Below are 15,261 nucleotides of genomic sequence, written 5' to 3'. Positions count from 1 at the left end.
GGCTTGCCCCCCAAGCAAGGGGGGCGCCCCCTTTAGGGTTCCCCCCCCCCCAACCCTAGGCGCATGGGCCCTAGGGGGGATGGCGCCCAGCCCACTTAGGGGCTGGTTCCCTTCCACCTACAGCCCATAAGGCCCTCCGGGGCAGATGGACCCTCCCGGTGGACCCCCGGAACCCCTTCGGTGGCCCCGGTACAATACCGACATACCCCCGAACACTTCCGGTGACCGTATGATGACTTCCAATATATAAATCTTCACCTCCGGACCATTCCGGAAATCCTCGTGACGTCTGGGATCTCATCCGGGACTCCGAACAACATTCGGTAATCACATACAAATCTTCCTTATAACCCTAGCATCATCGAACCTTAAGTGTGTAGATCCTACGGGTTCGGGAATCATGCAGACATGACCGAAACAGCTCTCTAGCCAATAACCAACAGCGGGATCTGGATACCCATGTTGGCTCCCACATGTTCCACGATGATCTCATCAGATGAACCACGATGTCGAGGATTCAAGAAATCCCGTAAACAATTCCCTTTGTCAATCGGTACGTTACTTGCCCGAGATTCGATCGTCGGTATCCCAATACCTCGTTCAATCTTGTTACCAGCAAGTCACTTACTCGTTCCGTAATGCATGATCCCGTGACTAACTACTTAGTCACATTGAGCTCATTATGATGATGCATTACCGAGTGGGCCTAGAGATACCTCTCCGTCATACGGAGTGACAAATCCCAGTCTCGATCCGTGCCGACCCAACAGACACTTTCGAAGATACCTGTAGTGCACCTTTATAGCCACCCAGTTATGTTGTGACGTTTGGTACACCCAAAGCATTCCTACGGTATCCGGGAGTTGCACGATCTCATGGTCTAAGGAAATGATACTTGACATTAGAAAAGCTTTAGCAAACGAACTACACGGTCTAGTGCTATGCTTAGGATTGGGTCTTGTCCATCACATCATTCTCCTAATGATGTGATCTCGTTATCAATGACATCCAATGTCCATGGTCAGGAAACCGTAACCATCCATTGATCAATGAGCTAGTCATCTAGAGGCTCACTAGGGACATGTTATGGTCCATGTGTTCACACATGTATTACGATTTCCGGATAACACAATTATAGCATGAACAATAGACAATTATCATGAATAAGGAAATATAATAATAACCATTTTATTATTTCCTCTAGGGCATATTTCCAACAGTCTCCCACTTGCACTAGAGTCAATAATCTAGTTACATTGTGATGAATCGTACACCCATAGAGTTCTGGTGTTGATCATGTTTCGCCCGTGGAAGAGGTTTAGTCAACGGATCTGCGACATTCTAATCCGTATGCACTTTGCAAATATCTATGTCTCCATTTTGAACATTTTCACGAATGGAATTGAAGTGACGCTTGATGTGCCTGGTCTTCTTGTGAAACCTGGGCTCCTTGGCAAGGGCAATAGCTCCAGTGTTGTCACAGAAGAGAGTCATCGGCCCCGATGCATTAGGAATAACTCCTAGGTCGGCAATGAACTCCTTCATCCAGATTGCTTCATGTGCTGCCTCCGAGGCTGCCATGTACTACGCTTCACATGTAGATTCCGCCACGACGCTTTGCTTGCAACTGCACCAGCTGACTGCCCCACCATTCAAAATATACATGTATCCGGTTTGTGACTTAGAGTCATCCAGATCTGTGTCGAAGCTAGCATCGACGTAACCCTTTACGACGAGCTCTTCATCACCTCCATAAACGAGAAACATATCCTTAGTCCTTTTCAGGTACTTCAGGATGTTCTTGACCGTTGTCCAGTGTTCCATTCCGGGATTACTTTGGTACCTTCCTACCAAACTTACGGCAAGGTTTACATCAGGTCTGGTACACAGCATGGCATACATAATAGACCCTATGGCCGAGGCATAGGGGCTGACACTCATATTTTCTCTATCTTCTGCCGTGGTCGGGCATTGAGCCGTGCTCAATCTCACACCTTGCAATACAGGCAAGAACCCCTTCTTGGACTGATCCATATTGAACTTCTTCAATATCTTGTCAAGGTATGTACTTTGTGAAAGACCTATGAGGCGTCTCGATCTATCTCTATAGATCTTGATGCCTAATATGTAAGCAGCTTCTCCAAGGTCCTTCATTGAAAAACACTTATTCAAGTAGGCCTTTATGCTTTCCAAGAATTCTATATCATTTCCCATCAATAGTATGTCATCAACATATAATATGAGAAATGCTACGGAGCTCCCACTCACTTTCTTGTAAACACAGGCTTCTCCATAAGTCTGTGTAAACCCAAACGCTTTGATCATCTCATCAAAGCGAATGTTCCAACTCCGAGATGCCTGCACCAGCCCATAGATTGAGCGCTGGAGCTTGCATACCTTGTCAGCATTCTTAGGATCGACAAAACCTTCCGGCTGCATCATATACAATTCTTCCTCAAGGAAGCCGTTAAGGAATGCCGTTTTGACGTCCATTTTCCATATTTCATAATCGTAGAATGCGGCAATTGCTAACATGATTCGGACGGACTTCAGCTTCGCTACGGGTGAGAAGGTCTCATCGTAGTCAACTCCTTGAACTTGTCGATAACCCTTAGCGACAAGTCGAGCTTTATAGATGGTAACATTTCCATCTGCGTCCGTCTTCTTCTTAAAGATCCATTTATTTTCTATCGCTCGCCGATCATCGGGCAAGTCTGTCAAAGTCCATACTTTGTTTTCATACATGGATCCTATCTCGGATTGCATGGCTTCAAGCCATTTGTTGGAATTTGGGCCCGCCATTGCTTCTTCATAGTTCGAAGGTTCACCGTTGTCCAACAACATGATTTCCATGACAGGGTTGCCGTACCACTCTGGTGCGGAACGTGTTCTTGTGGACCTACGAAGTTCAGTGGTAACTTGATTATGATCGTCATCATTAACTTCCTCTCTAGTCGGTGCAGGCACCACAGAAACATTTTCTTGTGCTGCGCTACTTTCTGGTTCGAGAGGGGTCATCTCATCAAGTTCCACTTTCCTCCCACTTACTTCTTTTGAGAGAAACTCTTTCTCTAGAAAGGACCCATTCTTGGCAACGAAGATCTTTCCTTCAGATCTGAGGTAGAAGGTATACCCAGTGGTTTCCTTAGGGTATCCTATGAAGACGCATTTTTCCGATTTGGGTTCGAGCTTTTCAGGTTGAAGTTTCTTGACATAAGCATCGCATCCCCAAACTTTAAGAAACGACAGCTTAGCTTTCTTTCCAAACCATAATTCATACGGTGTCATCTCAATGGATTTCGACGGAGCCCTATTTAAAGTGAATGCGGCAGTCTCTAAAGCATAACCCCAAAATGATAGCGGTAGATCGGTAAGAGACATCATAGATCGCACCGTATCCAATAGAGTGTGATTACGACGTTCGGACACACCATTACGCTGAGGTGTTCCAGGCGGCGTGAGTTGTGAAACAATTCCACATTTCCTTAAGTGTGTGCCAAATTCGTGACTCAAATATTCCCCTCCATGATCTGATTGTAAGAACTTTATTTTCCTGTCACGTTGATTCTCAACCTCACTCTGAAATTCCTTGAACTTTTCAAGGGTCTCAGACTTGTGTTTCATTAAGTAGACATACCCATATCTACTTAAGTCATCAGTGAGGGTGAGAACATAACGATAGCCACCGCGAGCCTCAACGCTCATTGGACCGCACACATCAGTATGTATGATTTCTAATAAGTTGGTTGCTCGCTCCATTGTTCCGAAGAACGGAGTCTTGGTCATTTTGCCCATGAGGCATGGTTCGCACGTGTCAAATGATTCATAATCAAGAGACTCCAAAAGTCCATCTGCATGGAGTTTCTTCATGCGTTTGACACCAATGTGACATGGGTGGCAGTGCCACAAGTATGTGGGACTATCATTATCAACCTTACATTTCTTGGCATTCACACTATGAATATGTGTAACATCACGTTCGAGATTCATTAAGAATAAACCATTGACCAGCGGGGCATGACCATAAAACATATCTCTCATATAAATAGAACAACCATTATTCTTGGATTTAAATGAGTAGCCATCTCGCATCAAAGGAGATCCAGATACAATGTTCATGCTCAAAGCTGGCACTAAATAACAATTATTGAGGTTTAAAACTAATCCCGTAGGTAAATGTAGAGGTAGCGTGCCGACGGCGATCACATCGACCTTGGAACCATTCCCGACGTGCATCGTCACCTCGTCCTTCGCCAGTCTCCGCTTATTCCGCAGCTCCTGCTTTGAGTTACAAATATGAGCAACGGCACCGGTATCAAATACCCAGGAGCTACTACGAGCGCTGGTTAGGTACACATCAGTAACATGTATATCACATATACCTTTGGTATTGCCGGCCTTCTTATCCGCTAAGTACTTGGGGCAGTTCCGCTTCCAGTGACCGTTTCCCTTGCAATAAAAGCACTCAGTCTCAGGCTTGGGTCCATTCTTTGTCTTCTTCCCGGCAGCTTGCTTACCGGGCGCGGCAACTCCCTTGCCGTCTTTCTTGAAGTTCTTCTTACCCTTGCCTTTCTTGAACTTAGTGGTTTTATTCACCATCAACACTTGATGTTCCCTTCTGATCTCCACCTCCGCTGATTTCAGCATTGAATATACCTCAGGAATGGTCTTTTCCATCCCCTGCATATTGAAGTTCATCACAAAGCTCTTGTAGCTAGGTGGGAGCGACTGAAGGATTCTGTCAACGATCGCATCATCCGGGAGATTAACTCCCAGCTGAGATAAGTGGTTGTGCAACCCAGACATTTTGAGTATGTGCTCGCTGACAGAACTATTCTCCTCCATCTTACAACTGTAGAACTTGTCGGAGACTTCATATCTCTCGACCCGGGCATGAGCTTGGAAAACCATTTTCAGCTCTTGGAACATCTCATATGCTCTGTGCTGCTCGAAACGCTTTTGGAGCCCCGGTTCTAAGCTGTAAAGCATGCCGCACTGAACCAGGGAGTAATCATCAACACGTGTTTGCCAGGCCTTCATAACGTCTTGGTTCGCTGGGACGGGTGCTTCACCTAGCGGTGCTTCAAGGACATATGCTTTCTTGGCAGCTATGAGGATGATCCTCAAGTTCCGGACCCATTCCGTATAGTTGCTACCATCGTCTTTCAGCTTGGTTTTCTCTAGGAACGCGTTGAAGTTGAGGTTGACATTAGCGTGGGCCATTTGATCTACAAGACATATTGTAAATATTTTAGACTAAGTTCATGATAATTAAGTTCATCTAATCAAATTATTAATGAACTCCCACTCAGACAGACATCCCTCTAGTCATCTAAGTGATACATGATCCGAGTCAACTAGGCCGTGTTCGATCATCACGTGAGACGGACTAGTCATCATCGGTGAACATCTTCATGTTGATCGTATCTGCTATACGACTCATGTTCGACCTTTCGGTCTCTTGTGTTCTGAGGCCATGTCTGTACATGCTAGGCTCGTCAAGTCAACCTAAGTGTATTGCGTGTGTAAATCTGGCTTACACCCGTTGTATGCGAACGTTAGAACCTATCACACCCGATCATCACGTGGTGCTTCGGAACAACGAACCTTCGCAATGGTGCACAGTTAGGGGAAACACTTTCTTGAAATTTTAGCGAGGGATCATCTTATTTATGCTACCTTCGTTCTAAGCAAATAAGATGTAAAACATGATAAACATCACATGCAATCAAATAGTGACATGATATGGCCAATATCATTTTGCTCCTTTTGATCTCCATCTTTGGGGTGCCATGATCATCATCGTCACCGGCATGACACCATGATCTCCATCATCATGATCTCCATCATCGTGTCTTCATGAAGTTGTCTCACCAACTATTACTTCTACTACTATGGCTAACGGTTACCAATAAAGTAAAGTAATTACATGACGTTTCAGTTGACACGCAGGTCATAAATAAATTAAGACAACTCCTATGGCTCCTGCCGGTTGTCATACTCATCGACATGCAAGTCGTGATTCCTATTACAAGAACATGATCAATCTCATACATCACATATATCATTCATCACATTCTTCTGGCCATATCACATCACATGACACATGCTGCAAAAACAAGTTAGACATCCTCTAATTGTTGTTGCAAATTTTTACGTGGCTGCTATAGGTTTCTAGAAAGAACGCTTCTTACCTACGCCAAAACCACAACGTGATATGCCAATTTCTATTTACCCTTCATAAGGACCCTTTTCATCGAATCCGATCCGACTAAAGTGGGAGAGACAAACACCCGCTAGCCACCTTATGCAACTAGTGCATGCCAGTCGGTGGAACATGTCTCACGTAAGCGTACGTGTAAGGTTGGTCCGGGCCGCTTCATCCCACGATGCCGCCGAATCAAGATAAGACTAGTAACGGCAAGTAAATTGACAAAATCGACGCCCACAACAACTTGTGTTCTACTCGTGCATAGAAACTACGCATTGACCTAGCTCATGATGCCACTGTTGGGGATCGTTGCAGAAATTAAAAAATTTCTACGCATCACCAAGATCAATCTATGGAGTTTACTAGGAACGAGAGGGGATTGCATCTTCATACCTTTGAAGATCGCGGGTCGGAAGCATTGCAAGAACGCGGATGAGGGAGTTGTACTCGTAGCGATTCAGATCGCGGTGCATTCCGATCCTAGTGCCGAACAACGGCACCTCCGCGTTCAACACACGTGCAGCCCGGTGACGTCTCCCGCACCTTGATCCAGCAAGGAGGAGGGAGAGGTTGAGGAAGAGGGCTCCAACAGCAGCACGACGGCATGGTGGTGATGAAGTGGCAGTTCTCCGGCAGGGCTTCGCCAAGCTCACGCGGAGGAGGAGAGGTGTTGGGGAGGGGAGGGGCTGCGCCTTGGATGTTGTGCTGCAGCCCTCCCTCCACCCCTCTATTTATAGGGAGAAGGGGGAAGGGGGCCAGCCCCTCTAGATGAGATCTAGAGGGGGGGCGGCGGCCAAGGGGGAGGGGGCTTGCCCCCCAAGCAAGGGGGCGCCCCCTTTAGGGTTCCCCCAAACCCTAGGTGCATGGGCCCTGGGGGGATGGTGCCCAGCCCACTTAGGGGCTGGTTCCCTTCCACCTACAGCCCATAAGGCCCTCCGGGGCAGATGGACCCTCCCGGTGGACCCCCGGAACCCCTTCGGTGGCCCCGGTACAATACCGACGTACCCCCGAACACTTCCGGTGACCGTATGATGACTTCCCATATATAAATCTTCACCTCCGGACCATTCCGGAACTCCTCGGGATGTCCGGGATCTCATCCGGGACTCCGAACAACATTCGGTAATCACATAGAAATCTTCCTTATAACCCTAGCGTCATCGAACCTTAAGTGTGTAGACCCTACGGGTTCGGGAATCATGCAGACATGACCGAGACAGCTCTCTAGCCAATAACCAACAGCGGGATCTGGATACCCATGTTGGCTCCCACATGTTCCACGATGATCTCATCGGATGAACCACGATGTCGAGCATTCAAGCAATCCCGTATACAATTCCCTTTTGTCAATCGGTACGTTACTTGCCCGAGATTTGATCATCGGTATCCCAATACCTCATTCAATCTCGTTACCGGCAAGTCACTTTACTCGTTCCATAATGCATGATCCCGTGACTAACTACTTAGTCACATTGAGCTCATTATGATGATGCATTACCGAGTGGGCCCAGAGATACCTCTCCGTCATACGGAGTGACAAATCCCAGTCTCGATCCGTGCCAACCCGACAGACACTTTCGGAGATACCTGTAGTGCACCTTTATAGCCAGCCAGTTACGTTGTGACGTTTGGTACACCCAAAGCATTCCTATGGTATCCGGGAGTTGCACGATCTCATGGTCTAAGGAAATGATACTTGACATTAGAAAAGCTTTAGCAAACGAACTACACGATCTAGTGCTATGCTTAGGATTGGGTCTTGTCCATCACATCATTCTCCTAATGATGTGATCCCGTTATCAATGACATCCAATGTCCATGGTCAGGAAACCGTAACCATCTATTGATCAACAAGCTAGTCATCTAGAGGCTCACTAGGGACATGTTATGGTCTATGTGTTCACACATGTATTACGATTTCCGGATAACACAATTATAGCATGAACAATAGACAATTATCATGAATAAGGAAATATAATAATAACCATTTTATTATTGCCTCTAGGGCATATTTCCAACAACATCTGCCTCAGGGATAGCAACTGGCGAGAGCGGCACAGCAGTTGTCTGTTCCACAGCGGCGGCCTTAGCCCTGATGGAGGCCGCCCACGCCCAGCTCCTGGCGGTCACTGCACAAGTCGAACGAAGCTTCTCCGACAACGGTCGGCAACCCATGGCCGAAGAGCTTGCAATCGCCGAGAGCGTTCGAGCAGTCGTCCGTTCCTCCGCCGCATACCTTGCGACGACGGAGCCCGTCCAAGCCCAGATCGTGTCCGCCCACGCCCAGCTCGTGGCGGCCTTTTCCAAAGAGATGGCGGACGTGGATGGCGAGATGCTTGCCGAGTATGGTGCGATGGATGCCATGGAGCCCCTTCCCCAGGAGACCGTCGGGCGCGAGCTGGACATGGAGGCGGCGGCGGAGATCGACGAGCACCAGCCATAGTAGTAATCTATGTTTTGTTTAATTAAGAGCGCGGGTCTTTAATTTGTTAGAGTAATGTTTAGGTCAGCTAGCTCTGTTTAATTGTTGAACTTGCTCGATTAAGAAGAGTGGGTGTGCTGTAGTCTCCTTTGTGTACCCAAATCATGCAATGACGTGGATGACCACTATAATCATGGAAATTCAAACCAAAACTTTTGACGTTCAAACTCATCACACATGGGTTAAGCTATCTGAATCGTTTGTGATGTCCACATATCGTACACAGTTCTGAATAAGGGACCGTGTCTGATACTCTGATGACACTTTGCACGCCAGTTTTTTGGCTGAAGCGATTTCAAATTTTTGGCTTCCGTGGAAATATCTACCTCCCCGCCCCCTTCCCCTTACCAAAAGCCACATTTCCCCTCTTTCTGCCTTCCTTTCCAAGTTAAAACCTTCACTCCTTGCTTGCAGCGCCGCCGCCTCCTCGCCGGCGACCCTCCTTCACGCTGCTCGGCCTCCTCTATCCAGGCAGGTAATCCACACCCGACCCCCATCCTCCTCCTCCTTCCACATCCCACATGCCCCGACCGCCGGCGCGAGCGCGACACCTTCCACCCAAGTCACCGACTCCTCCACCAAATAAGCACCGGCCTAAGCCATGGTGCACGCAGTATAGCCAGGACCTCAAGGAGCATTTGGCAGCGGAGAAGCAAATCGCGGCCGCACGCGCGGATGAGGTCGCGATGGCTGCCATTCGTGCCGACCCCCAGATCTTGGAGGAGCACCTTGCCAATTGCTAGCTATGCCGGTTAAGCATGCTCGGTTTACCCGTTGCGTGTGCTGTTCCTGCCTTTCCTTCACAAAATCTAGTGAATTGTGCTATCTAATTTCACCATGCAATCTGTTGCTCTAGTGTATATGTTCTATATGTCGTGCAGTGTGGTGCTCACTTATTAACTATTTTGTTAATTAGTTGTCGTCTTCAGTTAACTTTTTGGTTCAATTCTGCAAATGTGATGTTCAATTCTTCAGGCTACAATTTTGTATTGTCTTCCATGTGAGAAATAAATCGAATTTATCTTTACAAAATTGTGGGTGCATTCTGCGAATTTATCTTTACAAAATTGTGGGTGCATTCTGTTATTGTATACCATGTGAGGAATAAATTGAATTTGCCTGTAGTAAATACATGAGAAACAAATACAATTGCTACAATTGGTTGTAGTTAACTGTTTGGTTAACTCTCTGATCTTCTATTAGGAGTATGTTATATTGTGCAATGTGGTGCTCGGTTAATGTTTGGTTCATTTGTTGTGGTGCTTAGTTAACTGCTTGGTTCAATGTTATATTATGCAATGTGGTGCTCAGTTAATGTTTGGTTCATTTGTTGTGGTGTTTAGTTAACTGCTTGGTTCAGTTTTGCAATGCGATGTCCAATTGTCGTGGGTAGAATTTTGTATTGTTGTGCATGTGAGAATAAATCGAATTTGGCTGCACTTAATACATGAGAAACATATACAAGTGTTATATTTCCTAGTTCTTAATCATGCTTGGTTTGGGTAAATGGGTTTTCCGTGTGGCTTCAATTAATCTGATGAATCTGCAATGTGCTTATTTTTTATCAACATATTTTACTAATAGCATGCGAACCCTTACTTAACCTGATGACTAACTACCTTATATGTGTTGCAGGGAAACAATGGGAAGCACTGGGGTTTACAATCGAGATTAGCACGTGCATGGTCCGTTGTCTAATAGCACATTATTGTGCAATTGCAGGAACCATTCTAATATTTTGGTTTTTAACAATTTGGTCTTGCACATGTAGGTCCTGCTTTCGGAGGTTTTGACCCACTGTACGACCCTTTTTGCATATGGGGAAATGAGTTGTCCATGAATATCAATCAAATCAAGAAACTCAGAAAGATTGTTAGGATAAAGAAATTAGCAACAAAAAACAACAAGATCTTTGTCTGCACAATGAAGAAGACATCAGTTCACTACAAGATGGTACTAACTATTATACCTTGCCTTTTTTTATTCCTTTGACCCATTTCCAATATAGAGAAGATATTTGCACATCCTTGTTTTCAGGCCTTTCCAAAGCAGTTCACTGATGATTACCTCTCAAACCACCTCTATGGTCAGGAGGCGAGGAAGGTTTTCATACAACACCCACGGTTCAATATTGAAGTGTTCCCGAAGAGGTCGAAGGACGGACGGTCAATCATTCATAGGCACTGGCCTAAAGTTGCAAAGACCTTCAACATGAATGAAGGCTCAATATTCGCCTTCCGCTTCAGCAGTTTTCCAGATGAGATGCATCTATCTATATACCGTCTATGATGCTAATTTCGAAAGGTTCTACATGTTGCATGTGGAACTTGCTGCTGGTGCAGTTGTGTAATGGGGTAGCTGAGTGCTGAAGCTATATCATGTTGTACTCTAATGTATTTCAATTATGAAATTCTGCTTCCTTAATATGGAAATGAAATATATTGTGTGCTTAATGTGAATGTCAATTAGATAGCAAATTGTGGTACATATGTGTAGTCTCTCATCAACTCCTGCAAGATTTCCTAAGTAGACATCTCAAAAGACATGAATAGTAGTTTTTTCTTTTTGATTTAAGGAAAAAACTAAAAGATAATCAATAACTAACAAAATAAACTATATGTGAGTGGGAGGGTAATAACCGAGCGCTTTGTTCCTCGGCAACGACACTAGAAAAGATTGATGACCTACAAGGGCACAGGGCTATTGAAAATTGCGGTAAGTAGAGTATGTAGATCCCATAGGGAGCAATTGCACATGCAACTACCAACCCCGCAGCTACCTCGTCACACACGCACACGCGGCTACGTTCTTATCTGAAAATAGTACATTCGGCGGTAGCTAACGAGACGATAATGTTGGTGGTTTTATCTAAACATCTAAGCAAAGGTAAAAGCATAAATAAAACCTACAAGGGCACAGGGCTATTGAAAATTGCGGTAAGTAGAGTATGTCGATCCCATAGGGAGCAATTGCACATGCAACTACCAACCCCGCAGCTACCTCGTCACACACGCACACGCGGCTACGTTCTTATCTGAAAATAGTACCTTCTTATAAATGTTTTCTAGCAAAATGCATTTTACCCTCGTATTTCTTATTCTAAGAGGAACTTCACTAGCACCAACAAGAAAAGCTTGATGACGCTAGAAAAGCTTGATGACCTAGAAGGGCACAGGGCTATTGAAAATTGCGGTAAGTAGAGTATGTCGGATAAAGTAAAGGGTGGCGTGTAACGCCCCGGACACACCCGCCAGTGGTCGTTACTCCTGGCGGGATCTAGACTGGCCCCATAGATCAATACTAGTCTTTTCTGCGCACTTTGTCCTCACTCGTGCGCACCCGAGAGCAACTTCCCGGTCGGTCACCCATCCTGAAATTACTCCAAGCTAAGCACGCTTAACTTTGGAATTCTGTCTGAATGGGCTTCCGGAAAAGAAGGAATTCCATATTGATATGAGTAGTCTATCATCCCTATTAAGCCAGGCTATCACATACACCCCACTCAGAGGAACCAACGTCCTCATCGGGCCACAGGAACGTTCCCTCTTGGCACATACGTCTGTGCATCCAGTCTGGTACATGTGTCATGTCGTGTGCCACGACGGGTCACAAACGTCATGAACAACATGACTGCGCACCTGTCCGCAAACATCCGTGTAACCGCGAGGGTCGGCTCTGATACCAACTTGTAACGCCCCGGACACACCCGCCGGTGGTCGTTACTACTGCGGGATCTAGACTGGACCCACAGATCAATACTAGTCTTTTCTGCGTACTTTGTCCTCACTCGTGCGCACCCGGGAGCAACTTCCTGGTCGGTCACCCATCATGAAATTACTCCAAGCTGAGCACGCTTAACTTTGAAGTTCTGTCCGAATGGGCTTCCGAAAAAGAAGGAATTCCTTATTGATATGAGTAGTTTATCATCCCTATTAAGCCAGGCTATCACATGGCTCTTGAGTAAAAGGATGTTCTTGAGGTGTTCGGGGTCATTTATATGTGCACATTCTACGGGTACCTAAGCCACTTATCACGTTTTCATTTGTGGGTTGAACCTAGTACAGTATACGGCGCTACACATAGTCAAACGTATCACGCACGCCACCACCATTCCTCTCCCAGTAGATTATGGCAATGATAATTAAGGATTTCCCCATGGATGCGGCCAATGGGAGGTCTCCGACATTCCCCTATCAAATTGGCAGAGATGGGAAGAGGGAGGTTACTACTTCACTCTTTCACTTCCACTTCCCTAGAGATTACACTGTCACGGCTTTCTCTGCTCTCCGCTTCATCCGATAGTAATATCTATGTGTCCAAAGTTGGCAAATGTTGGATGGTGCTCTTCACCCAACATCGCGAAGAATATTAACAATACATGAAAGAGAGGATTTTATATCCCGTAAAAGTATTTGGTGCTAGTACAAACTAGAGTTCATATTATTTCCAAAGAACTAATAAATTACTCAAACATGTAGATGGAGTACATAGAGGGTAGAGGCAAGTTACAAGCCAACATAGTGTTGGAGATGGAGAGGAGCATGGCGGTGGTGATGAAGAGAGCGCTAGCCCTCCGGCTGACGCCGGGCATGGGATGCGCCTCCTCTCACCCTTCTTCTTGTCTTGGTCATCTCTTTATGGTGGTGTTACTGCTATCGAGGTGTGCCGGCGGCTGATGGAACTTGTGGAGGATGATGAAGGAGATGACCAGCGTCTGGGGTTGGAGGTGGACTTTATAGGAGGCCTCATCGGTTCTTCGTTGTTGATGTAGAGCCTCCACCTTCATGCAATGGCTTTAGAGGGGCCAAATCCTTGTGCAGAACAAGCCCTGGTCATGAAGGATCTCGTAGGAACAAACAGGGACAAAATCGGAGCAAAATCGGGCAAGTAATGGCCGATTTACAATGTTGTCAGGCTCTGGTACGAGCGCAGGTATGGCCGCACCCGGTCGTACCGGATGCCGTCTTGCGCTCTAGAGTCTCGAGTGTTGTTTCGTACATTGGTCGCCATTTCTTCATATGAACTTAGATTTTGACTTTCTTGGGCTCGTTGGATTGCTAGAGAAAAGCCTGGTGCTTCTAAGGCCTTAGATCTTTAATTTGGACATTTAATAAATGTCAAAACATCAAACTCCCCATAGGGCCTTAATTTACTGCCTGGAACTTCTCTGGTTTGACCCTCAACTTGGTGCTTTTGATGTGCTAAGTCCATGAACATGCGAGCACACCTACAAAGGCCACAAAACAAAGAAAAACTAAATAAAAATAAAAGTTGTGCAACAAACTTGGTGAAATGGGTAAAAACAGAAAACTATGCATTGGGGACATGAATAAGTGCTAGATGGATATGATATGAGGGGGTTTGGCACTTCAATATACTCCAAAAGTATGCATAAAATCCACTCATCAATTAGATATATTGCAAAAATAACTATGTGGTAGATTAGATCTATTGCTTAATAAAATTTGTGAGAGTAGTAGATAAGATATGTTATTAGTATATGCAATTTATTACTTGATGTTATTGTTACCTCCCTTGAATTTGCATTTATTATGTTCTTGGCAGCATAGTGGAATTTTTTTACAAAGTTCTGGCTATCCACAATCTTCTATGTTTGCTTATAGTATGCTAGTTGTCAGATCGACGATGTGTTATCTCGGTTCTTTGGGTTCCACCTTAGTCAAGAAAGTTAATTTTCACAAACTAGAGGGCATGTAGATTTGATCTACATGGGGTCATGCATATAAAGTTTAGTATGGGGGCTAGAGAAAATTTGCATAAACCAATTAGAGGCGTCTAACTTGGTTTTGCAGGTTACATGTGATGTGGTATAGCTTTCGTCATATTGATGAGATTTTGTATGAGATATCTATATGTTGTAATATTTAACATGACCTGCTTGTTACGGTATGACATGATGGCTGGAGCCATATGATATTCACTTTCATCACATGTGTGTCAAATTCTATGTAATACAATTTTTATATAGTGGCCATAGAGATAGCGGTGATAAAATACTAATTACATATGGTGGTGACAAGTTTGCAGACGATGACCCCAACGCAGAAGGTCGTACAAGAAGACGGAGAAGAAAAGCTGAAGAAACTACGGCCATGGCAGTAATTTTTTAAATTGCCACGGGCAAGCAGTTTTGGTTGAAATTTGTTTTTGTTAAAATTGCTGCCACGGCAAATTGTTGAAATTTCGCAAAGACGAAGAGAACTTCTCCGATGGAAGGGGCTATACGATATCATGCTATTATGAATGTATATATTTTTGCACCCTTTTGATAGCGTGCTAGTCATTTTTATTAGGCTAAACTCTCACTATAAAATATCAAGTAGTTAGTATTCTCCTAAGTGTAGCACTTCCTGAAACACATCTTTTCGGGGAGAAGTATTATTATTCATACCCATGCCATCTTATTCATATCATATCATCGCTACTTCCTCTCTCACACCACACCTCTAGTTTGTGACCTTGTGCACCGTTGTTGATCTTTATGGTCACTTACCAGCTTGTGCAATGTATTCTTTGCTATATGCTTCACTCATTTCATTACACTTGT

This window comes from Aegilops tauschii, chromosome 4, assembly GCF_002575655.3.
Source record: "Aegilops tauschii subsp. strangulata cultivar AL8/78 chromosome 4, Aet v6.0, whole genome shotgun sequence".
In the NCBI taxonomy this organism is placed as follows: domain Eukaryota; kingdom Viridiplantae; phylum Streptophyta; class Magnoliopsida; order Poales; family Poaceae; genus Aegilops; species Aegilops tauschii.
Note: the sequence above shows the minus strand (reverse complement) of the source record.